At 35.8% G+C, this 13715-nt stretch overlaps 1 protein-coding gene across 1 annotated transcript in view; it reads right to left on the bottom strand.

Annotated features, from left to right (window-relative positions):
• INSC (INSC spindle orientation adaptor protein) overlaps positions 1–13715 on the bottom strand; it is a 510527-nt gene that overhangs the window by 41789 nt on the left and 455023 nt on the right. The window contains exon 32 of the mRNA XM_083840240.1: positions 4342–4489. The gene's annotated coding sequence lies outside the window, so the exon portion shown is untranslated. The remainder of the gene's footprint in view (positions 1–4341; positions 4490–13715) is intronic.

Raw genomic sequence — 13715 nt, 5'->3', positions numbered from 1 at the left:
AATGTTGCTTTTTAAATTTTATAAACGTGCTTTTTTATAGGAGATTTATCATTAGAGCAATTTTGTTTTGTTTTATTTTGATGTAAGATATTTCTGGTAGTGTTTTTTAAGGAATTGTAGTAGTTACTTTGACCAAAGGATTTCTATCAATGTATTTCCTGCACTGGCTTTGTTACTGAATCTAGGAAAGGGGTCACTCTTGATGTGAGCTACAGCAAACTGCTGACACGTAACATGCACCCCATTTCAGCAGGATACACGAGTCTCTGATTACTTGACATCTATTTCTGATTGTTTCCCATTTCTAAGTATCAATTGTAAGTTATGACTATGCAGTGAAATGCTTATACTTATGTTCAACTTTAAGCACATGCTAAAATTCCAGTCTAATTCTCTAAAACACTAGCTTAATTTGAGTTTTACTGAGTCATAACTGCAGTGGTTGGAAGTGAGAATGAAGATAGTGGGAAGATTAAAGGAAGAGAACACTTTAGACAGATTCTTGAACCCATGCTCTTCTGAAGAGTGCTGAAGTAGCTTTGCTTTGGCTTTCTGAACAGTTTTGCAGGGCAAGGGAAAATTTGTACCTGTGCAAGAAAATATGATGGACATAACTTCACAGGTATTTGTTCAAAATAAAGAGGGTCCCTGAAAATGGAACCAGAAAAAAATCATTATGAGAAAGGTAGGGCATACACAGTAGAGGTGTAAGGAAGTTGAGATGTGATTTTCTCATCCTGCTGGATGTGAGTATGCTCCTTTGTGTAGTTTACCCTTTTTTGAACTTTCAAGGAAAGATTTGTAATCTGAGAGACGGATTGGAGATGGATGACTTTATGGATTACAGATATGGATGTCAATAGAATAAGGTATGTCGCAGTCAAGGATTCTGTTGCCTCCACTAGGCTCTACTGCTGTCTTCGTGTCTTTGGGAGGAAAATGTTCCTTTCTCTTAACCCTGTGCAAAATCATGCACCAGTGACTTAAAAGGACTTAAATCCCATAGAAGTCTCATGCCTCTAAATAACTAAACCACCAGCTGTTTTCTAAAGAGCAATTTCTTTTATGTCTAATCTTTCTTGCTTTATGCATGTGGAAGGAATAGAATAAGAGGACTGAAATGCTACTCACTTGTTTGTACATCTATATGAAGATACTGGTATGTGATGGTCTCTAATATTTCAGTCACTTCCCAGTGATAGCACTGTTCCAGACTTCATATTTATTTATCTTCCAATAGCACACAATATCACTTGGGGGCAGAATATATTTTTAAATATAATTAATTTTGGTGGAGTGAGGACAAAGAGGATTCCTGGATGCTGGATATGCTCAGCTGTTTGAGCTCTTGATGTTTGTTGATAGTCAAATATTAATCAGAAGGATATAACATGTAAAATAAAAGTACAATCAACTTTCTGATTACCTCTTTTATCTCCCTTTTGAAAGCTAGGCAAAAGGCAGGCTCTTAACGATGCTCAGTGCTTTGTATAACTCCATGACGGACCAGAAAATAGCACCAAAATGTGGTGTGTCAAATGCATCTCCCTTAGGAGGCTCAGTGTGACTACTCCATTATGTGCCCTGACCTTCACTGCCTGAAGGACAAGTTTTGTTCTTGAATGTGTTTCTTTCGACCTTTGCTTTGCCCGTTTTTCTGCCAGCGTGCCAAAAGCAACTGTTGAAATAACTAGGATTATTTTATTCTGTGATGTGCAGAGAGAACACAGAGCTTTTATTAAACGAATAGAAGTACATTTAATGAATTATAGCCCTTTAAGGTAAGGAATATTGTTTGGTGAATGATGCCCTCATATATAGAAAATACAAGATCTGATTCCAATTTAAGCCATAGGTTTCTTATGTAATAATGGGATTAATCACTAAAACACTTATTATTTAAGCTTGTAACGTGATGTAAGGTTAAAGTGATGCTTCTAAACAGCTTTGGAGTCTGTACAGCATGTTACCATCTTCATCTGAACATCTACAGACACACATTGCTTACCCTGTATACTGGGCTGTAGGGCACTGCTGTGAGCTGTTCAGTGTTGGAACTTACCTTCAGGAACATGTAGTATTTATTCAATAAGGTGGTTGGCCCGTATGAAAAGTAGGTCACGTTTACTGTGATGAATAAGGACACTTCTTGGAGTCTGAGTTTTTAAACAGGGTGCCTAACATCTTAAGGACTGTTAGGAGTTTTAAACAACTTTGTATCTAAAGAAAGTCCATATATACATTAGGAATATTATCAGTGTTCAGCACCAATGGCTGGCATGTATTAAAAAAAAAGTCAATTCATATGTACAGGTTTACTGAATCACTGTCTTTTTCCAAATTTTTCTCTTCTAACCTTTACCCTCTTCTCATCTTTTCTGTTTTCACCTTAATTTATATGTGCTTCATTTGCCTTCCCTTCCTCCTTTTCTTTTCACTGGCTTGTAAGCAGAAGATGGAACAGGGTAGGTTGCTTCCTTTTGAAGCAAGGTTTTTAATATCTGATGTTCAGTTTTTTGAAATTAGGCAAAATTTGTTACAGCCAAAAAATGGAAGCATCTTTAAATCAGCAGGTTATTGTTATAAGGACTGCATCTGCAGTTCATATCCTGCTAAGTGATATGATTTTTTTTATGCAGTTGATAGGAAAATTGAAGTGTAAAGCACACCCACCAAAAGGCTTAAGGCCCTTGTGCAGTATAAAGTCATTTTGAATTATGTTATACTGAAAAACTACCCTCTAAAGAGACAAAGAAATTCAATTTATGGAGTCCAAATGGGGGGAAAGCCTACAGGAGAAAATTATTTAAAAAAAAAGTGAAGTCAACAAAATACATTTTTGTTTTTGGCCAAAGAAACTCTTTTGCTCATTGCATTACAACTTAACAAAAGAAGAAGCTGGGTTATTGCCTGAATGATAAATCCTTTGTGAGGCATTGAAGCTCACTGCACATTATTCCTGCTTTTCCCCTCACTTAACTGTGCTGTGGTTTTATGAGTTACAAGCAAAATGTGCACCTCAAGTCAAGCACTCTTAAAAAACCCAGCAATATAATCTATTTAGAGAAGGCCTGAAGCATTTTTCAGAACAAGTGCATCATTTTAAAATTTTTTCCTTGGGGAATTATTTAAAAAAAAATATGTATTTTTGGGGATTTGTACCAGGATATTTCTTAATTATTGCTGACATGTCGCCCATAACACCATCGGCTCCGTCAAAGGGCAGGAAAAAAGAATGTCTTCCTTAATCATGAAGTATAAACCAAATAAATTTAGCAACTACCTCGTGCTATTGAAGCAACAAATTGATGCCTTCAGAGCTCCCTAATGACTTAAATATAAAAAGAAAAAAATAACAGGAAAAAAAAAAAACCCTGCATGTTGCCAGGATGGAAACATCAACTTTTGGGGGGAACTTTTTAGAGCTACCCACTGACTCAGAGACCCGCAGTGACTCAGTGACCAAAGATTTTCTAGTCAGTCAGCAGAAGCATTTAAATTGTGAAAGTAGCTAAGTGAATCAGAGGTATAGTAAATAAAGCCTTCAAGGAATCATGATCAGGGTTCCAGTTCTGCACATATTTAATACCTAGAATAGCAATTAATAGCATGAGTTATCTTACTATTTTGGACAGGACTATTAAAAATAAAGAATAAAAGCTAAGTTGTTCCACAACACATTAGTAGAGAGTGTCCATTCAGTGTGTTCTAAATCATCTGCAACTTTCTGTACAACAGCTCCCTTGAAGAACCAACCCATACTAAATCAAGTATAGCATGTAACTTCATCTGTGTGAGTGACTGAGTGATACTAGATGTGCACATAAAATTAGGCATGTAACTGCAGGGTAGATTTTTACATGCTTGCTGTATTCAGGGCCACAGGTTCTCTGCTGCAGTGAATCTATGCATATCCGAGAAGCTTAACTGAGAAAAGTCCCCTCTTCTGCCTTGTTTATAAACTTTCTTATTTTTTAGGATTTTAAACATACCTATGACTCTTGAACTTACGGCTATGAAAAGTGTGTGGATAACTATTAGCTTTTCAGGACTCAACAGGAACAATGACAAGCAAGAAGTTTCATCTTTTTCATTACTTTTTTTCACATTTCTCAAGCTATTTCCTCCTAAGCTAATTTTGGCATTCTTGGTCTCCTTCAGAAAATAGTACTGGAGAGACTTTACTGAATCCAGTTGACTGTAATCATGTAGAGCCATACATTTCAGAAAGTCCGTGTGCAGAATTTCATGGGAGATACTGAGTAGCACCCAGGGTACAAATGAGTAATATATGTCATCCTTTGAACTAGATGATACCATTAAAATATAATAGAGGCCTACCTTTATCTCAGTGTTCCTTGGAGCTGCTGGCATGTACATTGAGAAGAGCTTTCCAATCATGCACTTCTTTGGAAAAAAATGCCACTGGTATGGGGGTAAGTTTTCCTCCTCTCTTTCGTAGCTTGCATGTTGGGATGTCAGTTCAGACCTTGTGAGAGAGAGAGTGTTAGAGGAACTCAGTGAGGAATGTACTGTATTATTGTCAGTAATTATCAAGCTTCTTAGTCTCATAGGGAGAGAAAATAAATGATTTTGGTCCTCTTTTTCCCTCCCTTATCTTGGCTGACTAATGGAAAATTTGTCTCAGTGTGGAAAGGTGCTTTTAAAAATCAAAATACGTTTGGGCTATAGCCGATATAAATTCTTCTTTGGCTTATTGATGTTCCACCAAGAAAGGGAGACATTACACCTGAAGAGATGCTCAGCACCATTCCTGGGAGCCTGACTGCTCCATATGAAGACTGTCTACACAGGATCAGTCTTCTTCACCAGCAAAACACATCCAAGTGTCTAGTCCTTAATATTCTGTAGCTTTTATGCAGAAGTGAGGACATGTTGCTTTGACAACAAAAAACTGTGTATGTTGAGGAAGCAAGATTGTTCTAGTAACTTTTATAGTCCAGCCAGCTAAGTGGTTTGCTGTAGATCTGGTGGAATTGATTTTATCTCTTTTCTCCTGTTTTAAAGGTGACGTGCAAAAATGTATAATTTTGGTCTGTACAAGTTATTTTTCTAGAGTTCATCCTCAGCCATTGATTTGTGTTGAGTTTTTCAGATTTGAATAAACTCAATACACAAAAGAAGTTTTCTGGCATGAGTCTACATTTTTATATATTTGTAATATGATAGCTTTGTGGAGTCCCAGTGGACACTGAGGTTACATTGTGCTATTTGCTTCATGCATTTTTAAACAGACAAAGCCACTCCAGGTAGGCCCTTACTATTAAAACTGTAGTCAGTTATGAAAGGAAAGAAATATAACCATGTGTTTTACTTACTATGTATCAAAGCCATCCATCAACACCAGCTCACTTGAATTTTGTCTCTGATTCAAGTTTTGTGTTTTGTGGAAGTGATTGGAACCAAATCAGTTATCTAACAAATGCTTCTCACAATGGTAGATGCAACCCTTATGGATTTATTTATTATTTTACTGTGGAGAATATTTAGATTCTTACAGGATTGGACATTCATTGCCAGTTGAATTATTAAAGTTATATGAGACACGTACCTGACTAGGTCCAATGACCCTTGCATATCAGGATTTAATAAGAGGGAGATACTTAAAATCACTATCAAATTATATACAAGCACTCATGGTGCACATTCTAGTAGGAAATTTGTTCCATGCTTTTACTTCTGTAATTATTTTGTAGTGAACATAAGAAAAATTAAAGGAATTAAAATTTGTATATCTTTTATGCATGTACTTGTACAGCGACATACATAAAACAATTATAATGTGTGATTATATGAATCCATGATTATTTACTCTTGTAATTTGCTTTAAAGGATTTTTTTTAATTAGCCAGTGCTTCAGAGAAGAGATTAAGTAGGCTGAATGTGTGCACTGTCCTGCTGTGATCTCTAACTTTTGCAGCTCAAACTTGTTAATGTGTTATATTGATGAAAACACAGATTAAGACAGCATAAAATTCCTCTGTATACGTTTGACCCTTCTCATTTTTGACTTACCAGTTTCTAGGTGTTGATTAAATAATGTAATTTTTAAGATATGTTCTTTGGAATGGACCGTAAAGACCTTTAGGGCTAGTTTCAAAAAGTTGCATACCTAATTTCAGCTTCAAAACTCTTTTAAATCTCTGTTTAGTTGTCTGCTAACCCTACAGCCAACTAAGGTTCATAGCTACACCAGATAGTTGTCCTGTGAAGTTTCTAAACATATGCTGTTAAAATGTACTTAAGTAAGGCCTGACAAGACTAAAGCCTAAGATACCTTCCTCACTCTCTTTTCCTTTTGATAAGATGAATAAGAGCTAGGTATTAGAATACCCAGCACTTTTTATTGATACCCAACCAATAAAAACAATCAAAAACATACTAATTTGCACATGGGAGGAAGGTGGTCTTGTGATTCTGGGTGTTTGTCTGATGCAGTAGGCTTCTAAATAACTTTGCAAATTTGTGCCTCGATAGCTTGCTTCTGAGGATCTTGAACAATGTTAGACACCACCATGAGGCAATGTGAACATGACTGTAAAATTCTTCTCAGATTGCACAATAGGTTGATTTCAGGGTTAGGAATTGAATTCGGAAGTTTGAGTTCTAGTTTTCTTTTTCAGGCAATGTGTGTACAGTTTATTCACGAAGCAATAGTACATACTAAAGAAAAACCGCAACAGTATTTTAAACTTTTTTACAAAAAAAAAAACAACCTTGTGTCCACTCTGGAAGACATTATCTTTTCTTTCCTTCTTTCTCTTTAATAAAAGAAGCAACAACTCACAACTGCAAAGTAATTCAAGCCCTTTCTAACACAAGAAAAAAGACAAAAGTAGAAAAAGAGATGTGGTTATTTAACTCTAAGTTCTTTCTATTGAATCATAAAGTCATTGTGACTCAGAAGTTTGACCAACTTTTAAAAATTTGACTGTCAAAATATTGTCACCACAGACACCACTGAACTCAAAAGCCTGAATCATTACTAAAAAGTAATTTGAATAAAGACAACTGACATCTATTACTGAATGCACAATTCTATAGCATATCTTATAAAGTGTCCTGGGCTGTGTTTAAAACAACAGCTGCTCAATAACCAGACCCCAAATCTGCTGGACAGTGATAACAATTGTGTTTTGTCTTATTTTAGCTGACAAGTACAGCCATCACCCACACAAACAGTACAGCAAGATAAATAAACCATCCTTTCAAAACACTTATATCTTGTATAATGCTTAAAGGTTCTTAAGGCAGTGGAAGAAAAAATTGTTACTGCTATTCAGTATTTACGATCATCTCTGTAAGTTAAGCCATCCAATCTGAAAAAGAAAAATCAAATGTTTATTTTTCTGCAGTCTTTCTACATGCTCTTCAGCGTTACCTATTTTCGTCTAATCTTTTTGTAAATTCACTGTCCTAGTAATTTAATCTCCCACCTGATACCTTGATTTGACAAATTCTTTGTTCACTTCAGTTGTATCTCACTTTCATTCAAGTACATATGTTTCTAATTAAACAACCTTGTTACATGTTGTCCTGAAACAGATCAGCTGTCCCCAAGGATCCATTCTGGGAATCTTAAGCGCCAGCCTTAGGCAAGAATTCTCATTCCTTTACCAGCTTTAGTTGTTCTATTTTTTTCCTAAAAAACATCCTATCTAAACATATTTAATGAAACAAATAATCCTAGAGCCTGTAAAAGGTCCCAGGGCTTATGCTACTCTTTTATATCTTGCAAGGATGTTAGGCCCACTGCCAACGTTAATGCAGTCCATATAAGAAATCTAAAACCTCTCAGATGATTTAGCCATCCTACCAACAAATACTCAGCTATTCTGTGCTAGAATTTGGCTTAATTCTTGATAGTCATCCCATTGCACTTTCTTCACTGGGAAAAAGTTTTGTTTTTTTTTTTTAAACTTGTCATTGGGGACTGTTGAGAGTTTTGGTTACAGCGATGCTTCACTAAGGTGGTTACTGAAGCTGTGTTGTTGCCACCTAACTTGCAGTGGTTGCTACTGAAAAGCTGAAGATCTAATGACAGAGTCAGAACACCACGTTCTTTCTAGAATATACCACAGTAATTTCTTTTTCTAAGCATGTGGAAATAAACAGACACAACTACTAACTGCTGGCAAATGTCATATCCTGTATTATTTGCAGACAAACTAAAAATAATTAATGAGCAGTCCAAAGGAGGTACTGGTTTTCCTTGCATTGTTACTGGTTTGAAACACCTTATCAGCTTACATACATATATATATTTATGAAGCGTTGAAAATGATGTTAACATTACCACCAAAATACATAGGAAGCAGTGAATTCTGATTTTTTTGAAGCTGGTAGATTCAAGATGAACAGTAGCTCCTACTGATTTTTAGAGCATATAGAAGAAGTAGACATTCTAATTGAAAATACAAATGGATGGTAACAAATGTTAGCCAGTCACTGGTCTGATATCCCTGTTCAGCCTACTCCTAGTTCAAATTAGCTACAACACAAAAGGATTTTTTTTTAAAACCTTTTTTTAAACAGGAATAACATAGCCCTAAACAGTGAAAACACTAAAGAAGGCCATTCATGGGGTTAGCAATTTCAGAACTTTATCCTCAAATCCTCTTAATGCCAGAGGTGCCCACAAGCTGTATGAACTTTCACGATCGACATCATCACCCAAACAACTTGAAAAGCTGTTGCCATTTTTAGATAATGAATACACTAAAACAAGTTATGTTTGTTTTTCTCTGGGTGTCCATTATGGAATCTGTTGCTGTTATCCAGTACAACAGCTGGGTATAATTTACTTGTGGCTTATCTGGAAGTTTACAGGAATAGAATTTAGACACATTCTTAAGAGGTGTTGGAAAATAGTTAACATGAAAGTAACCCTGTAAGTAGAGAGTGTTCGATGTTTTGTCTGAGTTGTAAAGTGCATTTATATGGTAACCGATCAATGGTATAAATTCATACCAGTTCATATCAAACTGATTTAAAACACAAAGAATGTAATGTGCACTTATACTGCTCTACCCAACCTGTGGGACTCCAACCACTGCTACTAGCCTGGATCGTTCACAGGATAGCAAAATACCACCAGATTATCAATAGTTGCAGTGTTTACCCAGCTAGCACCTTAATGGGATAGCACAGAGATTTGGTGAACACTCTGCCCACTGACATACTTGATGTTCCAGTCCTACTCTTTCACTGGGCAGCTAGTGCCCAGCTATGTTGAATGTTGTACTATGTTGTACTGAGCAGTGTCATGGCTTTGAGTTCTACTGGGTCATCTACTAAATGCTGAAAATGTCACTTGTGCACTTCCACAATGACAGCACTATTTTACAGTAACAGTGGTTTAATTTTAACAGATTTGTATGTGTTTTGCAGGAAAGAATTTACTTTGTTTCTTGCCTGGAAGAATTTCCTGTGCCCATGTTAAAACTGGGGTCAGGAGTTGTGAATGGGGAGTCGATGAGTAAGTAGATACCAACATTCACCTAAGTCCTTCTGTAAATCTAGTCTACAAGTCGGTGCTGTACATGCAAAGCACAACAAAGCTCTTTGGCAGTCTTAAAAACTCTACTTGAAGAGGACTGTGCCAAGAGTGGTGAAAAGCAAGTGCTTTTGCAAGACAATGTGGTCAGTACTTTAGCCACATAGAAACATAGAATCATTTGGGTTGGAAAAGACCTCTAAGATCACAAAGCACACAGATGTACTTTGCCTCCTAGAGTTTCTTTGCCTCCTAAAACTGACCAATGGTATAAATTCATACCAATTCATATCAAACAGATTTAAAACACAGAGAATGTAATGTGCTTCTGGTTGGCACATTCATGGCTGACATGAAGTGCAGTCCTATTAGCCATAAAGAATAATTACCATTTGATGTTTAAGGGCCAAGGCTCAGAAGGTCAAGAGAAAGACTGGCCCATGACTTCTAATTAGCAATGATGGAAAAGATCTGTCCCACTCAAGGCAAGAGATTTAGAAGTTAATTCAACAGAAATACATTATGTTTCTGAATACTAGTGAATAAATATGCCAAAGTATTAGTAAAGCACATTTTGAAAAGACACCCATATGTCTGAAATGAAAATATGTTTATATTTAAAAGATGCTGTAAAACATTTTTGTTTTGTAAAACACACTTCTTATAAAAGGAATATGGCATATAAACACAAACACATACATACACACACATCTGCACACGCATACTTCCCAAACCCATAAGATGTCTGTTTGAAAGATGTCATTTCTTTCAGTGACTTCAAGTTTCTTCAAGGCAGAAAACTATGGAAGATACAATATAGCTGAACATCTGTCTTGTCATGTAGGCAGATATTAGGATTAAATTAACTAGAAATGAATAGAATGATATATGACAGGGTGCAGATGTCCCAGCCACAGTGTGATAATTTCATTGCAAAACTATTTAATGAATTCCATATATTACAGAAATACAAATATACCACTTTAGGTAATTGTGATGAAAAGGTATAATATGGAATGGATAAACAGATGGTGTACCCAAAGGCATTTTTCGTTCACTATTGCTCTTTAGTCATTTTGAAATAACTTTATTTGGTTTACTTTGAGTCTATTATAACATCCTTTCTTTTATTTTATTTTTTTTTCTCTTAGCTCTTCTGAATCTGGATTGCATGAGGAGCATTAAGGACCATTCTGCACGTCTGCTTTCCTGATAGATTGGTTAGCTCCCATTTTATTTTATATGCTGTACATTGCTATGCTACATCTAAAGCCAACATTTCCGTGACTTCAGAACAAATTGGATTGATTCTAGAAGCCTTTTGGCTTTATGTAGTTTCTAAATTGGCACATGCTGCATCTGTGCTACTTGAATTAACAGAACTGTTCATATTTTACCACAGATTATTGGCAAATTTTCCTTTATTACTTGCAAATGGGTACTTTGGATAGTGTGTGAGATTCAGTCAAGTCCTATCCATTTCTAACAGGTATATTAAAACATGATTATATGAGGCTATATTTTATGATATAAATGATGATTTGACCATCCTGAAAAATAAAATACCTTTTTTATATCTGGCAACAGGTGTTTTTAAGTGCTGTATATAGTTAAATGTACAACAGGACTTTCCATTACTGTTCTTATTTGGAGTGTGTAGTCAGCCCTTGACCTCCATTTCTGTCCAAAGCCGAACTGCAGGGAGACCAATAACAGAGGGGTTACACGTAGAAACTTCATACCTACAAACTGTACCCATATATGCCTGTCCTTTTAAACCATGCATATGTACCTGGAGGCTGGACTGAGGCCCATACCAAAATGCAAACTTTCAGTTCTGCTGTTAGCTATAGATTATTTAGCTAGTATCACATCAACCTAGGAAGTAATAGCAAAACATTTTCAAATGGTGTGATTAAAAAAAAAATCTAACGTAAACTATTATTTTTTTCAGTGTTATTTTCTTGATTCATATTCTAGTATCATAGCAATAATATCTGTAGCATTGGTGTTCACTTGCAATAAAACAGCTTCTGAGGTTATCCGATGTTTCAGCTTCAATTCAGCATTTAATCACCCGCAGAAGATATTTATTGCCTTGCATTCTCTAATGCCACGAACATTACCTCTTAATTATTAACCACGTCTCTAATCTTATGTCCATCTTTTAAGAATAAAAAATCTTTAGTGATAGAAACAAAACATGGGTGTGTTGTCAGCCAATTTTATTTCTTTTCTAAAGCAAATCGATGACTAAATATGGCAGTATTTTTGGTAGCACCAGGACAAACACACGCAAGTACCCCACACATTTCAGTCACTGCTGCAGTGGTTGGTTTTATTGCTAGTTTTAATCGCTTTAATTCAATACAGTTTATATAGTGGTTTGATGAAGTTGCTAGTATCAAGTTCAAGTTCCAGTACATTAAAATGTTAACACACTGGTTACTTAATTTTGACTTAGAATCTCTCCTCGTTTCAGTTTCAATGTTGTGGTTATTTTTTTCTATTTCTTAAGCTTTCAGATGAAGCTAATCTACTTAGAGGCATATGTTTTTAAATATGGAGATAGCACAGTTCATTTTCTCATGATGAAAGGCATATTTTAGATAATCATTTTTTTCCAAACAGATGCCCAGTTTATCTCACTTAAATCAACTGTTTCTGACTGGACCAATTCCTGGATGAGTTAATTGAGCATGGCTAAACCCAAAATGCTGGCCTAATCAAGGAAATAGGAAGAGGTGATGACTATGAAGATTCTCAGCTTTCAGTAAAGGTGTTTAGTTGTTTACTTATATTCTCACAACAGAAGGAATGTAACAAACGCAGCCCACTGGAAATAATTCTGGATAATCTCACTCCATTACTTTCGGTGAAATTGAGTCTGCTCACTCTACCCTAGTGAACCTGCATCTCAGGGAAACACGAAAGTAATATTCATGCAATACAAAATAAGTGACAGAAGGAAAGGCAGACCGAAAGCTGTATGTCTTTAGTGTTCAATTTATATTAGTAGTCCACCATTATTGCACAAACCTCCCAATGCCTATATTCAGCACAAGAAATCCGTGTTATTGGGAATGCTATTCATTAATACCAAGCAAATGCCCTGCTGTCTTTGCACACATCGCAGCTGTTCACTTGTTCATTTTTCAGACTTGGAAATATTAGTTTGGAGAATGCTGATGTCTTGTTTGACTTTTTATTTTCCTCCTCCTATGGAGTCCTCTTTTGAGAAGCACGTACTAAAAGAAAATCAGATTCTTGGATATCGTAGCTATAAAAGAGGGTACGTTTCTAGCCTTAGTGCTTTGAATATTCTCATCTCTCACCTTCTGTGATATAGTTCATAGGCAGACAGCCCATGGGACCATGCATGGAAAGCTATCATCATTGCAGTCTTTCTGTGTGTGTATATATATATATATATATATATAAATAAAATAAATAAATATAAAAAAAGTAAGGTGGCCTCTGGAGCTGATGGTTGGAAAAGACTTGTTACGGGTCAGGAACTTTATGATGACTATTTTGGCTAATAATTTTGTACATATGTATAATTATACGACTGTTGAATTTTGTATTTTAGTATATCCAACTAAGATGATAATAGCTGATTCAGTTATTTCAAGTTACCCATTTTTTTCCTGAGGTCTTTATTTCCTAAATTGCACATTTGAAGTAACTAAAAGGTGTGTCTTGTTCCAGATCTTTTACTAGAGTATCAGTGACCACCGTTCTGTACAATATCCGCCTGCAAACTAGTAATTTCAGTAGAAATTTACCAGTATCATTGCTGATGTGTCAATGGCAATGCAGGTGTAGTTAATTTGTACAACGTAAGGGAAGAATTTGGTTCCCCTCTAATGAAATAACCAAGTCATGACATTCAAAACTGTTCTGATGCCTGTGACCAAAATGAGAAAATGACAAACCTCTAGCTCAATTAATAGACACAAAACACATTTAGAGCCTTTGAATGGATCCTTTTGGTCTCCTGCTGGAGGGCGCTGTGATTGCTACATGACACATAATATTATTCCTAGAGCTCATCTATTTTGATTTTGCATTTGAAGCACAGTCATAGAGTGATTAGCTATAAAAGTTCACGCCTTTCCTGTGCAGTAGCAGGCCTATTGTCAAAAAAAAATGAAGCTCAGACTACAGGATTCAAGCAACTCTGTCAGCATCTGAT

The sequence above is a fragment of the Anser anser genome (genome assembly GCF_964211835.1).
Source record: "Anser anser genome assembly, chromosome: 5".
In the NCBI taxonomy this organism is placed as follows: Eukaryota; Metazoa; Chordata; class Aves; order Anseriformes; family Anatidae; genus Anser; species Anser anser.
Note: the sequence above shows the minus strand (reverse complement) of the source record. Positions and strands in the feature narration are given on the sequence as shown.